The 18,136-nt window shown below is 37.0% G+C and overlaps 1 protein-coding gene across 1 annotated transcript in view; it reads left to right on the top strand.

Annotated features, from left to right (window-relative positions):
• Positions 1 to 18,136, top strand: part of BICD1 (BICD cargo adaptor 1) — a 236,874-nt gene that overhangs the window by 23,800 nt on the left and 194,938 nt on the right. Inside the window, exon 4 of the mRNA XM_074325844.1 lies at positions 6,222 to 6,370. The gene's annotated coding sequence lies outside the window, so the exon portion shown is untranslated. The remainder of the gene's footprint in view (positions 1 to 6,221; positions 6,371 to 18,136) is intronic.

The following is an 18,136-nucleotide window of genomic DNA, read 5'->3' as shown; positions in this document are numbered from 1 at the left end:
CATCTTCCTGTGTGAGGCAGCAGTGATAGTACATTGATTATCAATCTCTGTTCCTTGGAACCCTAGACATGTCTCTGAGTCCTGTAAGGGAACACCTGGAAGGTTGGGAAAGGAGGAATAAGGCTTCCCATCCTTGGCTTTTTAAAAGCCACCATTTGTTGAGAACTTATGTGAGCCAGGCACAGTTCTGAGCACTTCACATGCTAAGGCATTCATTTAGGTGGTGTTCTGCCCACTTTTTTGATCACAGAATTTGTGCTCTCATGTAGTTTACTAACTGGGCTATACATATGCTTTCTTTTCAGGGAAGAGGATTGAAGCTAAAGACAAAGCAAGCTGCACCCTTTACTCACTAAGCTCCAAGTACTCAGGCCTTCTCTCCAGTCCTAAAATATACAGGGTCTTTCTTATCTCAAGTTTTCATAGGCTCTTCCCTATTCCTGAAGTTTCTCCCAATCAACCATAACAGGCTCTTTCTCATCCTTTAGTTTTCTACTTAAATGTCACCTCTTCTATGAGCTCTTTCTTAACCACCCAAGCTGTTTTAGGCAGTCCCCTTTTATTCTCTCAAAGCACCCTGTTATTTGTGCTTTATAACAGCATTTAATTCAGTTTACTATGACATATGTTCCTTGTTCAATTTTTGTGGTCTGTTTCCCTCCTGGACTGTAAGCTTGGCAAGGGCTGGGACCATGTCTGTCTTGTTCCTTCTGCCTACCCAGCACCTCATAGTGTCTGGCACAGAGTTGGTGCTGAATAAATAGTTGGTGAATCAATGACTAATGTGTAACGAGGCAACTTGAGTTCTCATTCAGGCTCTTTCATTAACTAAGAGTTTCATCCTTAAATGAAGGTTGGATGAGATGCTCTGTGAGAAGACTTCTGCTTCAGCATCATATGGTTCAAAATTAACTTTTTTTTAATTAATTTATTTTTTTAATTAAAGTTTATTGGGGTGACGATTGTTAGTAAAGTTACGTAGATTTCAGGTGTACAATTCTGTATTACATCATCTATAAATCCCATTGTGTGTTCACCAACCAGAGTCAGTTCTCCTTTCATTACCACATATTTGTTCCAAAATTAACTTTTTAAAAACTTGAAATGTAATTGCCATATAACATTATAGTAGTTTAAGGTGCACAGCATAATGATTTGATATTTGTATATATTACAAAATGATCAGCACATTAAGTCTAGTTAACATTTGTCTCCACAAGACTTTTTTTTCTTATGATGAGAACTTAAGATTTAATCTCTAAGCATCTTTCAAATATGCAATACAGTATTATTAACTATAGTCACCATATTATATCCCCATGACTTATTAGTATCTGGAAGTTTGTACCTTTTGACCCCCTTTACTCATTTTGCCCACTCTCATGCCCACTCTAGTAACCACCAGTCTGTTCTCGGTATCTATGACTTGTTGGGTTTTTTTGCTTTTAGATTCCACCTACCGTTATAGGTGAGATCATATGGTTTTTGTTTTTCTCTGCCTAACTTATTTCCCATAGCATAATGTGCTCAAAGCCCATTCATGTTTTTGCATATGGCAAGATATCATCCTTTCTCATGGCTGAATAATATTCATATATATATATATGTGTGTGTGTATATATATATGTATATATATATGTATATATATATGTATATATATATATATATATATGTATATATATAACATTTTCTTTATCCATTCATCCATGGATGGTGGACACTGAGGTTGTTTTCATATCTTGGCTATTGTAAATAATGCTGGAATGAACATAGGGGTGCAGATATCTTTTCTCACTAGTGTTTTTGTTTCAAATACCCAGAAGTGGCAGTTTTAATTTTAATTTTTGAGTAGTTTTATTTTTAATTATTTTGAGACAACTCCATACTATTGTTCATAGCGGCTGCACCAACTTACATTCCCAGCAGCAGCACAAGGGTTCCCTTTTCTCCGAGTCCTCACCAACACTTATCTTTGTCTTCTTGATGGTAGCTATCCTAATAGGTGTGAGGTGATAGCTCATTTTGGTTTTGATTTGCATTTCCTTGGTGATTAGTGATGTTGAGCACCTTTTCATGTACCTATTGTCCATCTGTGTATGGTTTTCTGCCTATTTTTTTGTTTGTTTGTTTTAAAGATTTTTTGGGGAAGGGGAACAGGACTTTATTGGGGAACAGTGTATACTTCCAGGACTTTTTTCCAAGTCAAGTTGTTGATCTTTCAATCTTAGTTGTGGAGGGTGCCATTCAGCTTCACGTTGTTGTCCTTTTAGTCTTAGTTGTGGAAGGTGCAGCTCAGCTCCAGGTCCAGTTGTCATTGCTAGTTGCAAGGGGCACAGCCCACCATCCCTTGCAGGACTTGAGGAATTGAACTGGCAACCTTGTGTTTGAGAGGATGTGCTCCAACCAACTGAGCCATCCAGAAGCTCAGCGGCAGCTCAGCTCAAGGTGCCGTGTTCAATCTTAGTTGCAGGGGGTGGAGCCCACCATCCCTTGCAGGACTCGAGTAGTTGAACTGACAACCTTGTGGTTGAGAGCCCACTGGCCCAAGTGGGAATTGAATCGGCAGCCTTCGGAGTTAGGAGCATGGAGCTCTAACCGCCTGAGCCACCAGGCCGGCCCTCTGCCTATTTTTTAATCAGATTTTCTGGGGGGTTTTGTTGTTGTTGTTGTAATTGAGTTTTATGAGTTCTCTCTATATCTTGGATATTAACCCCTTATCAGAGATATGATTTGCAAATATTTTCTCCCATTCAGTAGGTTGTCTTTTCATTTTGTTGATGGTTTCCTTTGCTGTGCAGAAGCTTTTTAATTTGATGTTGTCGCACTTGTTTATTTTTGCTTTTGTTGCCTTTGTTTTTGGTGTCAGATCCAAATCATCATTGCCAAGTCTGATGTCAAGGAGCTTACAGCCTATGTTTTCTTCTAGGAGATTTATGGTTTCAGGTCTTACATTCAAGTCTAATCCATTTTGGGTTAATTCTTGTGTATGGTGTAAGATAGGGTTCCAGTTTTATTGTTTTGCATGTGGCTGTCCAGTTTTCCCAGTACCATTTATGGAGAGACTGTCCTTTCCCCACTGTATAATTTTGGCTCCTTGGTCATAAATCCATTGACCATGTGAAAGAAAAACAGCAAAATGAATTTGGTATTATCAAGAGACCAATTTAAAATAGGGCCGGGAGGCCTCCAGGAGAGCTAAGCTAACATGCCCCCTCCACGTGAAACTGAACTTTTGAACTGGGCTAAACCAAACGACTACATCATGATACATTTCCTGAAACTGGCACTGCATCATTGAACTTTGTTAAAAAATAAATTTTTCACCTAGCAATAGACATAGGCAATTAGTTATTTATAGCATGATATAGATCAGCTTGCCAACACCAATCACAGCTCTTTCAAAGCGACTTGTGTAACCCCTTTGGGAGCACCCCTTTTTTTCTGTCTTTATAAACTTTGTCTTTCTCTTTCCCCCTCAGAACACAGTTGGGTCTCTACCCAAATCTATGTCTCCCAAATTTGCAATTCCTAAGAAAACCCCCAATAAAGCTTTTGTTTGCTTTGAAATTCTTGGTCAAAATTGGTTGACAAACCTATATGCTTTCTGGACTCTCTATTCTGTTCCATTGATATGTGTCTGTTTTTATGCCAGTATCATGCTGTTTTGATTACTGTGGCTTTGTAATGTAGTTTGAAGTCAGGAAATGTGTTGCCTCTAGCTTTGTTCTTTTTCAAGATTGCTTTGGCTGTTCGAGGTCTTTCATGGTTTCATACAAATTTTAAGATTGTTCCATTTCTGTGAAAAATGCCATCGGCAAATTAACTTTTAATTTGAAAACCGGTCTGCTTATGCTTTAATGGGTAGCTGCTTTGTATCTTATCTTAATTGCTCATTGTGTAAGGGAAAGAGTTTATGTTAATTTTTTGAGTGAACATGAATAGAGGTGTTAAAATAAAATACAAAATGGAGGTTGGACTTGAAAATTCCTTGAACAGCAGAACCAGTTAAGCCATGTGCGTGAAACCTACTATAGTTTATTCTGCAAAGTAACTGAAACTTAACTAGGGTTGTTTCTTATAAATGCCTCTGAAAAATCATTTAAAAAGAACTCTAAATTGTTTTCTAAAAATGGCATAAGATGACCACTTTTAACCAATCCCCTGTCATTTGGAAAAACTCCAATGCATAACTAATCATTATGAAGATTAAATCGCTTCCATGTTTTTACTATATAATCCGTCATGTATCAACATGCCTCTGGGCTTCATAACACTGTTGGTTTGAGGACTCCCAGTTTATGAATTATTCTTCTATACACAATAAGCCCTTACTAAATACAATTATATTGATCTTGTTTTACATTTAACAGTTGCTGGATTTTGACAGGGGCCACCTGCCAACTTTCATTGGATCAGCCATAAGTATTGATTCTGTACTCTGTCCAGTTATGCTGCACAAAACATTTATTTGTAAAAAGAAATTTAGAAAAGGTTTGATTTGGATCAAAGAAAAGGAGTGTTGTTAAATTAGCTATGTAAATGTACATAGCTAATTTAAAATGAATAAATATATATTTATATGTTGTTAATATATTAATATTAAATTAATTCAATTAAAAAATGCACAGAGGATCTGAATTTTTTTCAAAGAAGATACACAAATGGCTAACAGGTATATGAAAAATTGCTCAACATCACTAATCATCAGGAAAATTCAAATCAAAACCACAATGAGATATCACTTCACCTGTTAGAATGGCTATAATCAAGAAGATAAGAGATAACAAGTGTTGGTGAAGATATGGAGAAAAAGAAACCCTATGCACTCTTGTAAATTGGTGCAGCCAATATGGAAAACAGTATGGAGGCTCCTCAAAAAATTAAAAATAGATCTACCATATGATCCAGCAATTCCAGTTATGGGTATTTGCCTGAAAACAAAGCAAAACAAAAACACTAACTAGAAGATATATGCACCCCAGTGTTCATTGCACCATTATTCACAATATCCAAGACATAGAAAAAGCCTAAATGTCCATCAACAGATAAATGGATGAAAGAAGATGTGGTATATACATACAATGGAATATTATTCAGCCATGCAAAAGAAGGCAGTCTTACCATTTGCAACAACATGGATGAAACTAGAGGATATTATGCTGAGTGAAATAAGCCAGATAGAGAAAGAAAAATACTGCATGGTATCACTTATATGTGGAATCTTTAAAAAAAGAAAAAAAATTCAACTCATAGAAACAGAATAGAAAAGTACTTGCCAGGGATTGAGGAATGGGGGGAAACAGGGAGAGGTTGGTACAAGGGTACAAACTTTCAGCTATAAGATGAATAAGTTTTGAGAATCTAAAGTAGAGCATGGTGAGTATAGTTGATCACACTGTATTATATATGCATAATTGAAATCTGCTAAGGAAGTACAATTTAAATGTTCTCACCATTAAAAAAGGTAGAAACATTTCCAGATTTTCAGTAGGCTATTCACCTTGTAGAATTTTGTCTTGAAATTCAGGACAAGAAAATCCCTCCCTCTCCTGCTCTTCCTTCTTCCAGCTTTATTGAGGTATAATTGACAAAAAGTTTCAAACCACTTTTGTTTTCTATTTGGGTGCTTTATTAATCTGCAGACACAGTCTCCATCAGGTGTCAGTTAAGTTACAATATGGAAGCACATTGCTTATAACACCCCTGGGAGTCACCAACTCCACTTAAGCAACTGCTATATGATTAGTAATGTCAAATTGAACTCAGCCTCTTCCCTCAAGATGCTTTGACTCCAGGTAAATCGAGAAAGAATGGAGAGGAATATTAGCTACACTCACTATTTGCCTGCTGTTTTCCAGACAATCCAGTGTACAAAATTTAATGAAAACATCCACACCTCAGTACTGTTCACACACTTCTCTATCAGGGGGTGTGGAGTTAGCAGAGAGAACCCTTGTCTGAAAATATGATGACCAAGCTTCTTGCTCGAAATCTATCACTAAATTGCTGTGTGAGCTCAAGTAAATCCTTTACTGCCAATGGCAATAACTTTTCTTATTTGTAAAAATGATGGATCTTGGTTTAAAATGTTCTCCAATCCCTTGAGATTATTATCCGTTCTCTTATCCTGTGAGATTATTTTTATTTGTCCATATCTATTTCCAGAAACAAGAGTAGTGTGCTTTTTCTTTATTTTCACCTGCCCTCTTTATTCCTTACAGGCCTACCAGAAGTGAGTGAAAGCGATTGCTTGCCAGGAGGTGAGAGAAACCAGAAGAGAGTGGTAATGCAATGAATTTGGGTTTCAAATGCCAAGATAGGGGCAGCCAAAAACTCCTGGAGAGATTTGGACTACCAGTAATATCAATTGGTAGGTTAACTGAGGGAGTGGGACTAGATTTCAAAGCCTGGCCTACTGTTACGTATGACATAAAGTATTAACTGACTCCTTTCCCCTTCCCTTCCAGTAACTATCGGGGATTTCCTAGAACAGTTCTCAAAGGAATACACTTTACATTATGACCTAGGATACATACATACATACACATACACACACATACATACATACATAACTGAATCAGTACTTACCCTTATGCCGTGCAATGCATTCTGTTATTTTCTATTCTATTGTGTTTTGGTTTGTTTGTTTTTATTTTTAAATTCTTGGCTTTCATCAGCAGTTTAAAAGCATTGTCTTAGATTAGAGGGAGTGTGGCTAGCAGCTGTCTCCTTTTTGGATCTGGACTGTGGATTTTAGAACAGATGTTTGTTATTCACTCCCTAACTTCCTAGGCAATGTGCCCGTGGGGTTGTCCTGCTGTGGGTCTTGGAATTGATGGCCCATCTGTCCTGGATCTTGATGACAGTGGGGGTAGAAGTGGGAATGCAGGGAGAAAGCTCATTAAACATGGCCTTTTTTTGAGATTCTGAATGTGGTGGGTCTGCACTACGTAACACTGTCAGAGAGTTCATTCTTTAAAGGAAATTTATATCTATGATTCAAGGGTTTCTGAAAAAATATAAACAATGTTAGAAATGCAGGCATCTCCTGCTGTACATCAGTAATCTCTTATTGAAAAATCAGTTGTTCTGCATGAAAATGCTTATCTGAAGCCCATTTCTCACTTTATTTTAAATAAGAAAAATTATGCTATGTGAACCCTAAGCCCTCAACTAATTTCTTAAACATGTAACTAAAGTGTAGTAATACATCTACAATGTTTCCCCGAAAATAAGACCTAGATGGACAACTGGCTCTAATGTGTCTTTTGGAGCAAAAATTAATATAAGATCCAGTCTTATTTTACTATAATATAAGACTGGGTCTTTAATATAATATAATATAATATAATATAATATAATATAATATAATATAATATAATATAATATAATATAATATAATATAATACAATACAATACTGGGTCTTATATTAATTTTTGCTCCAAAAGATGTATTAGAGCTGATTGTCTGGCTAGTTCTTATTTTCGGGGAAACACAGTATATATAATTCTTAAAAACCCAAACTATCTTGTTGGGTATAAAATGCTTAAAACAATGTTTTTTCATCACCAAATAATTAATTGGGTTTTTAGCAAACAACAGCTTCTGTGCTGTAGAAGGCCCCTGACCAAGACGGTTTTAATATTCTCCTCAGGCTGACTAAACTTCAACAGGCTTCTTCCAGACTCTAAGACCTTTTCTTAGAGTATTTGCTTTAGAAAACTTACAATTGTAAATTCTTTCTCTGCGTCTTTGAGATGTAAATCTTTTAAAAAGTCTCTTGTGAGTTTTATAAGCCAAGAAAGTCTTTCTCAACATCCTGGGAATCATCTCTTTGGCAGGTAATCTAATCAGCAAAAGAGATAGCATCCCATCTCTCAGTTTCTGTGGAAAGGTAGGAGCCTATAGATGTTTTCCTCCAAGTTGCAAAACTATTTCTTGTCATAAAGATGTAAGAAATTTATTTTTCCTTGGATCAAGTCAATTAGCAAATACAGATGGCCTCTGACTTCCCCCTCATGTCCTCTACTACTTCCCACTAGCTCATCCCAGCCCTTAAAAAAACCCGATCCCAGTTGAACTGAGTTCAAGCTTAGTTCTGGCCTCTCTCCCCAATTGCAGTAGCCTTGGATAAAGTCTTCTCTGCCTGTTTAATTTTATCCAGTGCAATTTTTGCTTTGACATCAATAGTGGTCCTGTACTGCATCTCTTTTGTGGACAATGAATTCCACAAATTTAAAAAATTGTAGCACAGACACTATGTTAGTTTCCTAGGGTTGCCATAATAAAGAACCACAAACTGGATGGTTTAAATAACAGAAATTTATTTTCTCACAGTTCTGGTAGCCAGAAGTCCAAAATCAAGGTGTTGACAGGGCCATGCTTTTTTTGAAGGCTCTAGGAAAGAATATGTTCCATACCATTCTTTTGCTTCTGATGTTGCCAGTAATCCTTGGTGTCCCTTGACTTGTAGATGCATCATTCCGACCACTACCTCCATCAACACATGGCATTCTCCCTGTGCATGTCTGTCTATGTGTCTCTTCTCTTCTTCTTATAAAGATACCAGTCATATTGGATCAAGGAACCATCATACTTGAGTATGACTTCATCTTAACTTACATTTTAATTACCTTTTCAAAGACCCTATTTCCAAATAAGATCATATTCACAGGTACCAGTGGTTAGGACTTCAGTGTATCTTTTGGAGGGTATACAGTGCAACCTACAACTGACTCTGAAGAAACATCGATAGTATTTGAAATGAAAGACTTTTCCTGCATATCATTTTGTTGAAAATATATAAACAGAAGTTTTTTAAATATAAAGGTTGGCTGGAAATGTTATATTGAGAAAGAAATATGGTCTATGAAATTTGGCTATTAAAAATGGAGTTATTTCTTTTGGGAGAAGGTTTTCTTGGGAGACTTTGTAGTAATCTGTCTGGATGACATGCTTAGGTTTGGTGAAGGTGAAGCTTCTTTAGGGAGGAATCAAGGCATGTAACAAAGACAACAATAGACAAGTAAGACTATTGATTTTATTGAAGCTATTACAATAAGGAGAGCATTCTACATCCAAAGATCAGAATCTCCAAAGGTTAATTTTGCCTTAGACTTATACAGACCGGCGTTAAATAGGCTATAAGTGGGGCGATTTACAACTGGGTTGTTTTATAATCAGAAGTCTCAGTCAGGTAGCTGAACAGGAAATGTTTTTCTCTGTGGTTAGGTAGTTTCAGGGCAGCAAATAGTTCTAATCTTCGCTAATCAATTATAACAAAGAATGGGAAGTGGGAAGATCTGTGTCTGTTCTTATAAGCAGGTTTGTCAGAGGTAAACAGAGGAGTCATCCCAAGAATTATGAGTGTCAGCCCTCTAGTGATATGAAACAATTAATATATTCTTAAAAAGAAAAAAAGAAGAAGGAGAAGGAGAAGGAGGAGAAGGAGAAGACGAGCAAGAGCTTATGGGTGGTGTTTTCTTGGGTTTCTCAAGTTTAAGAAAGTCTCTTACTTTTTATATCAAACAACATTCTTATGTGGCTATAATATCCTGGGCTGCCCTTTCTTTCTCTTAGACCATTGTGAACACTGACTTTTGGCATTATATGTTGCTGTGGACAAGGCTGAGGCTAGCTTGATTTTAATCTCTTGTAATGATTTGCTTTTCCTGACTAAATGTTTGAAACGTCATTTTTAAAAACGAGTATAGATCTATCTTGAGCTGTTTATATTAAATTTTCCTGGAACTTGGGGGGGGAAAAAAGAATTATAGGTGTCATGAGAAAGTGGATAGTGAGTTTCATCTAAGTCTTCTGGGGAAGGGTGCTTCTTTGAGTAAGCCATTTTCTAGAACACAAAAAATAGAGGGAATTTCTGAAAACAAAAGGTTGAGGGAGGTGTTCTTTACCTTTGCTGCTTTCTAGAAGCACGGGGCTCAGGTAAAGTTCAACATTGTCAATGGTCAAGAGGAAGAAGGACCTGTGTGTGGTGAAGTGAGTGTTGTCCTCTAACCTCTAACTGTTTACAGTTCCTCTTTTTGGAAGTTGTTTCATTATCCCTGCAAAATGGATCCCACAGTTGTGGGACACGACTGCCACCATGTGGTGACACCCACTTAGTGACAGATAAATGTCAGACTTGAAAAGAACATTTCTTTTTTCATACTCTGGTGGGCTGTGTGTACCCCGGGAATATGCAAGAAAAACCACTGGAATGCAGGAAGAAAATATCAGAATTTTGACTTCATTTTAATTTTATTGAAAATGCAAGCAAGAATTTAAACTTACTGATATTTAATATACTACCAGTATGCACTGGGTTCCTTAGTCGGAATCTGTCACACGTCACCTCAGGGAAGAATAGAAGCTTCGCATTGTAGTGACATTCCTCCCTGAACCCCTTCAGAATAGAAACATGTTGCAAATTGTGAGTACTTGGTTAAATATAGATAATATTATCTAGTTTCAACTAAACCTATACTTAACACAATGGACAAGTGGCATTAGAAGACTCCTACAGAGAAGCTGATGGTTTAAAAAGTAACTCTAATAGAGCAGATACCAGCAAACAGGAATCCATGGTAGCACTGACAAATATTCTTACATCAGTAGAAGCTCTTTGTCAACTGCTCGACAAGAAAAAAAATAACAAAAATCTAACTTATTTTATAAGATGTTGGTCAAAACATTCAAAATTGTCGACACTGTTTGAAATATGAATTTAACTATTGTTAATATGAGCCTCACCCTAATTGTTGTGTGTGAAGGGGTTTCATGTTGACATCTGTTTTGGTTATTACACCCACTGGCCTGCCAAGATTTGAAATAAGTTGGATTTAGATCCAGTTCTTTACATCACTATTTGATAATGTTAACCCAGCCTTTTCAAAATTTGTGAAATGCAGCACGTATAATCACTGATCCTCTCCATATTACAGTGGGGAAGACTGGTGACCAGAGTCTATGTTTGTACACTTATAGATATGTAAACAATAATTTTCAGAGTCCAGAGTGCTAACCATTACACAATGGAACCTAAACAATAATTTTCAAAAAGGTAACATCATGACTCTCTAGCAAATACAAGATGAACTCAGTTCAAAAATTTTACTTAACTCATGGATTTATGAAGGAAACAGTAAAGATGCTATGACCAGTTCAATGCTATGAGAAGCGAGGTTATTTGTAGGACAAGATTTATAGGATGTGTACTGATTAATGAATGTCCAGTTGGCCACAAATCTTTGGGTGACCAAAATTATTCACATCTCTTCCATATTCTTTCCAGCAACGAGTTATCTCCATCTCTTCCAGATAAAAATCTCTGAGTTAATAAGTAAATTCACTAATTTTGGGACCTTTAATCAATTGTAAATAATGGGAAAAACTTAACATTACCATGACCCTTTGGCCAAATCTAACCCAGGTATTTTGTAAAAATAAAATAAATAAATAAATAAATAAAAAGTTTTATTGGAACTTAGCCACATCATTCCTTTACCTATTGTTTGTGACTGCTTTTATTCTACAATGGCAGACCTGAGTACCCAAAGTCCTAAAGCTCCACAGAGCTTAAAATATTTACCATCTGAATCTTTACAAATACAGTTTTTTGATAAGCCTTGGGTAGGCTTTGATACCTATGATATTGAAAGAATATGCGATTCACCTTTCTTGCCTTATTTGTAATATTTGGGTAATTTTTCTGACAGGTACTTGAGAACTCTTAATACATAGTTTGTCTGTTTCCCTTATCTTCAGGTAGGTGCTTTGGTTCACATTTCCTAAGTTTTAATTCAATCAATGTTTACTGAACACATACCATGTACCAGAGACTGCAATGAACAGAAGCTAGCCCTGTCACTTTCACAGTTTAGTGAGGAAGTCAAATGTGTAACAGGAAAGGGGTTTCTCTAAGAGAGGAACTCGGAATCTAGTCTGAGAAAGATGTCCAAGATATGTGAAGACTGGAGGCAGGGGGAGAAAGGGAAATGAGACACAGTTAATGGTTACTAGAGGGAGAAATCTGTATTAACTTGGAATCTCTTCAGGTTTTAGGAAAACCACTTCAATGAGCCTTTTGATTATGGAAAAGTAAAACCAAAGTCCTATTTCGGAATGCAAATGTCTCAGACAATGGGAAGGTAGGCTGTTTTGCTCAATATTGTAAAATGTTGTCTTCTTATGTAAAAACATGTTGTAACACTCTTTTTATGATATACCTACTGATACTTGTGGTGAGCCAGCTGCACAAGTCGATCAGTACCTAAATGGGGGAGTGGGAATGAAATAAAAGACACTCACACAAATGATGATGCTGCAGGTCTTCAGTGATGCTGAAGCACCGAGTTTATTCTTCTTCACCAATATATGCAGTTTGAGTAGTGCAACTTAACAAAGAAAATATGCATTACCTTAGCAAATGTAAATTTTTAGCTTTTACATAGAGGATACGAAATCACTGAAACTCCCAAAAGTAATTATCCTATCAATTACCCTGAATAGCCATCAGTCTTCTGTGTCCGGGAACTGGCTGCTCCCACCACATTCCTTAGCAGCTTGTAAGCACCCTCCAGGTGTATGCAGAGACAATGCCTTCAGGGAGGAAACAGGTTAAGCATAAACTGAGCCATTCTGTAAGGCTCAGAGTTAGCTGTAACCATGGCTCCCCACAGATACTAGCTGGTTTAAATAACAGAAATTGATTTTCTCACACTTTTGGTGGCCAGAAGTTCAAAATCAAGGTGTTGACAGGGTCATGCTCTGTTTGAAGACTCTAGAAAAGAGTAAGTTCCATACCTTTCTCTTAGCTTCTGATGTTGCCAGTAATCCTTGGTGTCCCTTGACTTGTAGATGCATCATTCCAATCACTGTCTCCATCAACACATGGCATTCTCCCTGTGAATGTCTGTCTATAGGTACCTTCTCTTCTTCTTATAAGGATACCAGTCATATTAGATTTTTTAAAAAATCAATGTAGTGCTCAAATTAAAAAATACAAGAGTAGTAAAAAAAATTTATAAAAATACTATATAGTTAACATGTAAATGTTTGGTATGATCACACTAGAAGGCAAAATGAATAGTAAGCTGCGTGGGCCTCTATATAAAATAATAAGAATGTGATGGGCATCAATGCATACAGAAACAGTTATGATATATCACCAACTCAAATACCATAACCAGAGTTGCCTTCAGAGAAATGATTTTCCAAAATAGTGAGGAACTGAATAAAATCTTGGGCCAAGTAAAGCAGAACCTTTCTTAGATTGCACATTGGATACATTCCTGGAAAATTCAGTGTCTAGTAAAACCATGCAAAAGTATTTTGCATTTTTGTAAAACAAAGTGAGGTTTAAGCTCAGGTAATTTTAAGCATATTTTTAACCTCCATAAATGTGTGAAGGGACATCAGAAGTTCATGTTGGCTGAGGGACAATTTTGCGTTGTGAGACTGTTCTACACATCTAGTGTCCCTGATTCTCACCTACTAAATGACAGTAGTGCCATACAAATCCCTCCACTTCCAAATCCTAGTCTTTGGGACAATCAAAAAGACTTGTGTCTTGGCCACAGTGAAGAGTGCTGCAATGAACATAGGGTCACATACATCTTTACGGATAAATGTTTTCAAATTTTTTGGGTAGATACCCAGAAGGAGTGCTGGATCATATGGTAGTTCTATTCTTAATTTTTTGAGGACTCTCCATACTGCTTTTCATAGTGGCTGTACCAGTTTACATTCCCACCAGAAGTGTATGAGGCTTCCTTTTCTCCCAACACCCTCTCCAACACTTGTTATTACTTGTCTTATTGATAATAGCCATTCTAACAGGTGTGAGGTGGTATCTCATTGTGGTTTTGATTTGCATTTCCCTAATACCATGTTACCCCAAAAATAAGACCTAACCAGAAAATAAGCCCTAGCATGATTTTTCAGGATGACATCCCCTGAGCTTAAGCCCTAATGCATCTTTTGGAGCAAAAATTAATATGAGACCCGGTCTTATTTTCAGGGAAACATGGTAGCTAGTGAAGTTGAGCATCTTTTCATATATCTGTTGACTCTTTGTATTTCTTCTTGGGATAAATGTCTGTTCAGGTCCTCTGCACATTTTAAAGTTGGATTGTTTGTTTTTTGTTGTTGTTGAGTTCTTCATATATTTTGGATATTAGGCCCTTATCGGAAGTGTTGTTTCCAAATATCTTCTCCCATTTGGTTGGTTGCATCTTTGTTTTGTTGACAGTTTCTTTTGCTGTGCAAAAGCTTTTTCATTTGGTATAGTCCAATTCATTTATTTTTGCTTTCAATTCCCTTGCCTTTGAGATCAAATTCATAAAATCCTCTCTGAGACCAAGGTTCATAAATGTAGTACCTATGTTTTCTTCTATGCATATTATTGCTTCAGGTTTTATATTTAGGTCTTTGATCCATTGTGAGTTAATTTTGTTAATGGTGACAAATAGTAGTCTAGTTTCATTCTTTTGCATGTGGCTTTTCAGTTTTCCCAGCACCATTTATTGAAGAGGTTTCTTTTCTCCATTGTTTGTTTTTAGCTCCTTTGTCGAAATTGATTTGCCCACATATAAGTGTGTTTAACAATCAAAGTGTCCTGTAATAGATGATTGAGTAAAGAAGATGTGGTACATATATACAATGGAATAGTACTCAGCCATAAGAAAAGATGATCTATTGCCATTTGCGACAACATGAATGGATCTTGAGAATCTCATGCTAAGCAAAATATGTCAGATGGAAAAAGCCGAGAACAATATGATTTCACTCATATGTGGAATATAAAACTGAAAGCAACAAATGAACAAGACAAACAAACAAAAACTCATAGACACAGACAATAATTTGATGGTTACCAGAGGGAAAGGGGTAACACAAGATGTAGAAGAGAGTAAAGGGGGTCAAATGTATGGTGATGGAGATTTGAGTCTGGGTGGTGAACACACAGTGCAATATACAGATGATGTATTATAGAACTGTACACTTGAAACATATATGATTTTATTAACCAATGTCACTCCAATAAATTTAAAAAACAAAGACTTTCAAAAATTTCCAAATTTTCCTCTAGGGGGCAGTATGATTCCCGTGGAGCTTCACGAAACTAAAGCATCTGCCACAGAATAATGCCGTTGCCTGTGGGGTTTGGGTAGGGCAACATTATTCTGTTGCCTGGATGGCTGGCTTGGGGTGGGAGTGAGTGGTGAATATTTTTTCCTCTTGCTAACCCCTAGCAAAGGTTGGAGTGCTGGAGCTTTTACTTAAAGGAATGACTAAAGTAATATTTTGACACTTTTCTTATGCGTTTTGAATTTCCCTTTATCAATTTGCCTGCCATAGAGAGCTAGAGTAAAAAAACCTTCCCTATAAAAATGATGAAGCAAACACAGGGATATCTATTTATATGTGTGTGTCAATAAATATACATGTATGTATACAGTAGTCCTCTTATCTGCGGTTTTGCGTTCCGCAATTTTAGTTATGTGCTGTCAACCACAGTCCAAAAATATTAAATGGAAAATTCCAGAAATAAACAATTTGTAAGTTGTAAATTGCACGCTGTTCTGAGTAGCGTGATGAAATCTTGTGATATCCTGCCCTGTCCCACTCTGTCCCACCCAGAATATGAGTCATCCCTTTGTACCCTGAGCCTGTGCCTGGAATGAATATGTGTTATAAGGTAAAATTTCTTCTCTACTTTCTTCTTAAGACTTTCTACTGTTGTTCAGCCAAAAGATGGCAGCAGAGGGAAAAATCTTCAATTTAATAATCTCTGCTAGCAGCTAACTAGCAGGGAATATTAGTTCACCTAGTTCACCACTGTATCTGTATTAAGTTTTATCAGAATCTTTAAGTACTTGAATTTTAGTGTTACTAGCAGAACAAATCTTTAGTAGGTCATGACTTGCATTTTTAATGTTATAATAACCAGTCTTGAAATCACATAAGGTTTCCACACATATCAATCACTTCAGAAGAGGATATATTGTAGTTACAATTCTTAGCTAGGAGAGCAATTAAATAGACTGAAGAGCATGCTGCTGAAACCACTTGACTCTCCCATTATTTTTATTTGAGGGGCAAATCATTTAATAATTTCACAATGCCTAAACCAACATATATTAATTAACCACCAATTAATTAATACTTACGTCTTCCAGTGGAATTTGCTATAACTTCAGTGCAGTTCAGCAAACATTTGCTAAGCACCTGTTATATGCCAAGCTCTGTGCTGTCTTGGAAGAGTCTTTTGGGTTGGGCAAAGACATGGATAGAAATTCTAACAAATGAATGCTAAGATCAAGGTGTGTGCAATTTAGGAGCGATAAGAAGGGAACTAAACCCAGACTAGGCGATCAGGGAAGTTATTCTAGGGCTGATAAGGCCTGAGCTGCTGTTCAATGAAAGAGTTAGGTTTAGAAGGGCAGGAATTGGCTGAGCAAAGAAAATTACGAAGACATTCCAAGGTGAGAACAATCACAAGCCATAGCAAGACTCTCAACCTTACAGTGAAAGGTTGGGAGAGGGGGAACTGTGAGCAGGGGACCATCAGCAATTAATTATTACCTGAGGTAAGGTTTATTATAGAGAAAGAAGGAGATGGAACCAGGGACCTGAGGAGCCCAGTTCATTGAAGGCTTTGCGGGCTAACAGGGGAGAATAAATTTTAACTAATGTACAGAGAGTGAGGGTCTAAACAGTTTTAGGCAAAGAAGTAATATGGTAAAAATTTCTAATTCGGTAGATCAATCTGACAGTTGTGGCAGATGCGCTTATGGAAGACAAGAGGAGAAGCAGAGACATCAGACATCAGGCTATGGCTATTTTCCAGGTAAGAGATTACATGGGCTTGAACTAAAATAGGGATGGTAGGTGGACAGAAGTGTTTTAATGTTTGGAGAGAATTAAAAAATTTTTAATTAACGGAAGAAGACAAACCAACATGGAGAGGTTAAACATACGAATGAACAGGGACAATGAATGCAGAAAGATTCTGAAGAAGACCTTTCATGTAACCAGATTTCCTATCCATAGCTGTATATAGCCATGGCTACTCATTGAATTCTTCTTGCCAAATGTTTGCAAGAAAGCTTGGGGTGGTAGGGTTGTCAGTTTTTTTGTCCACTTAACAATTGAACTCGTTCATGTGTTTTGGGGGAATTCTCCACTGAGTCTTAGTTGGAGGCAGAGATTGCTTTCCACCTCAACATGCTAGATTTTCCCGCCTATGTTAATTCTAGTGCATAGACATGAGACTTAAGCACTGGCAATGGACTTTATAGCCAGTGATAGAAATCACAGGTATGATGAACTTTCTAGCACCTGCTCAAACTTGCACATGGTTCTCTAGCTCTCCAATTATCTGAGAAATGCAATATCTGTTGAATATCTGCTTAAATCACTCAGAATTGACTACTGCAGCTTGTAAATGGAATGAGTACCAGATGAGCAGAAACTCTCCCTGATGTTCTTGGAGACATCACCAGTCTCTTGCTAAGAAAGTCACTTTCTCACTTTGTTCAGCCAGGGCCTTATCTGGTAAACTTGCCTCCTATGTGCTCTATCTCCAGGCATCCCTGAAATGGAAATGATTCTCCCCATGGAAAGTTCTCTGAGAACAGAGTCAACAGTAGAGAACAGGAAAGAGTGAGTGGAGATGCCTGGTCCATGGTGTCAAATGGAAATAATACTCATAAGCATTTATGGTCCTTTGTGCATAGGCCAATCAGTACCAATTGTTATCTTGTTTAATCCTCATAACATTCTGAGGCAAGAACCTAATTTGTAAACCAAATTTACAGACCCGAAAGTAAGGTTTATAAAGTATGAGGAGGTGGGACTGGGATTTCGATTCAGAGTGTGTATTTCTGGAAACTATCGACTGTAATTTCAAACCTTACAGCATCCAAAAGAGTACGATAGACTGGTGTTTGAAGATTTTTACCAGGTTGGTGTAAAGAGAGAAATTGTATGTAAAAGATAGGCTGTGACTTGTTTGCTGTGTACTTAGAGGGGCCAGAAGCAAAAGGACAGTAAGAATATACGTGTATTTTGCTGTATTTCAGATTTACCTGTAATAATAATTTACCTGTACTGTGGGATATAATCTACATGTAT

The sequence above is a fragment of the Rhinolophus sinicus genome, linkage group LG02 (genome assembly GCF_036562045.2).
Source record: "Rhinolophus sinicus isolate RSC01 linkage group LG02, ASM3656204v1, whole genome shotgun sequence".
NCBI lineage: Eukaryota > Metazoa > Chordata > Mammalia > Chiroptera > Rhinolophidae > Rhinolophus > Rhinolophus sinicus.
This window is presented reverse-complemented; position numbering and strand designations above follow the sequence as displayed.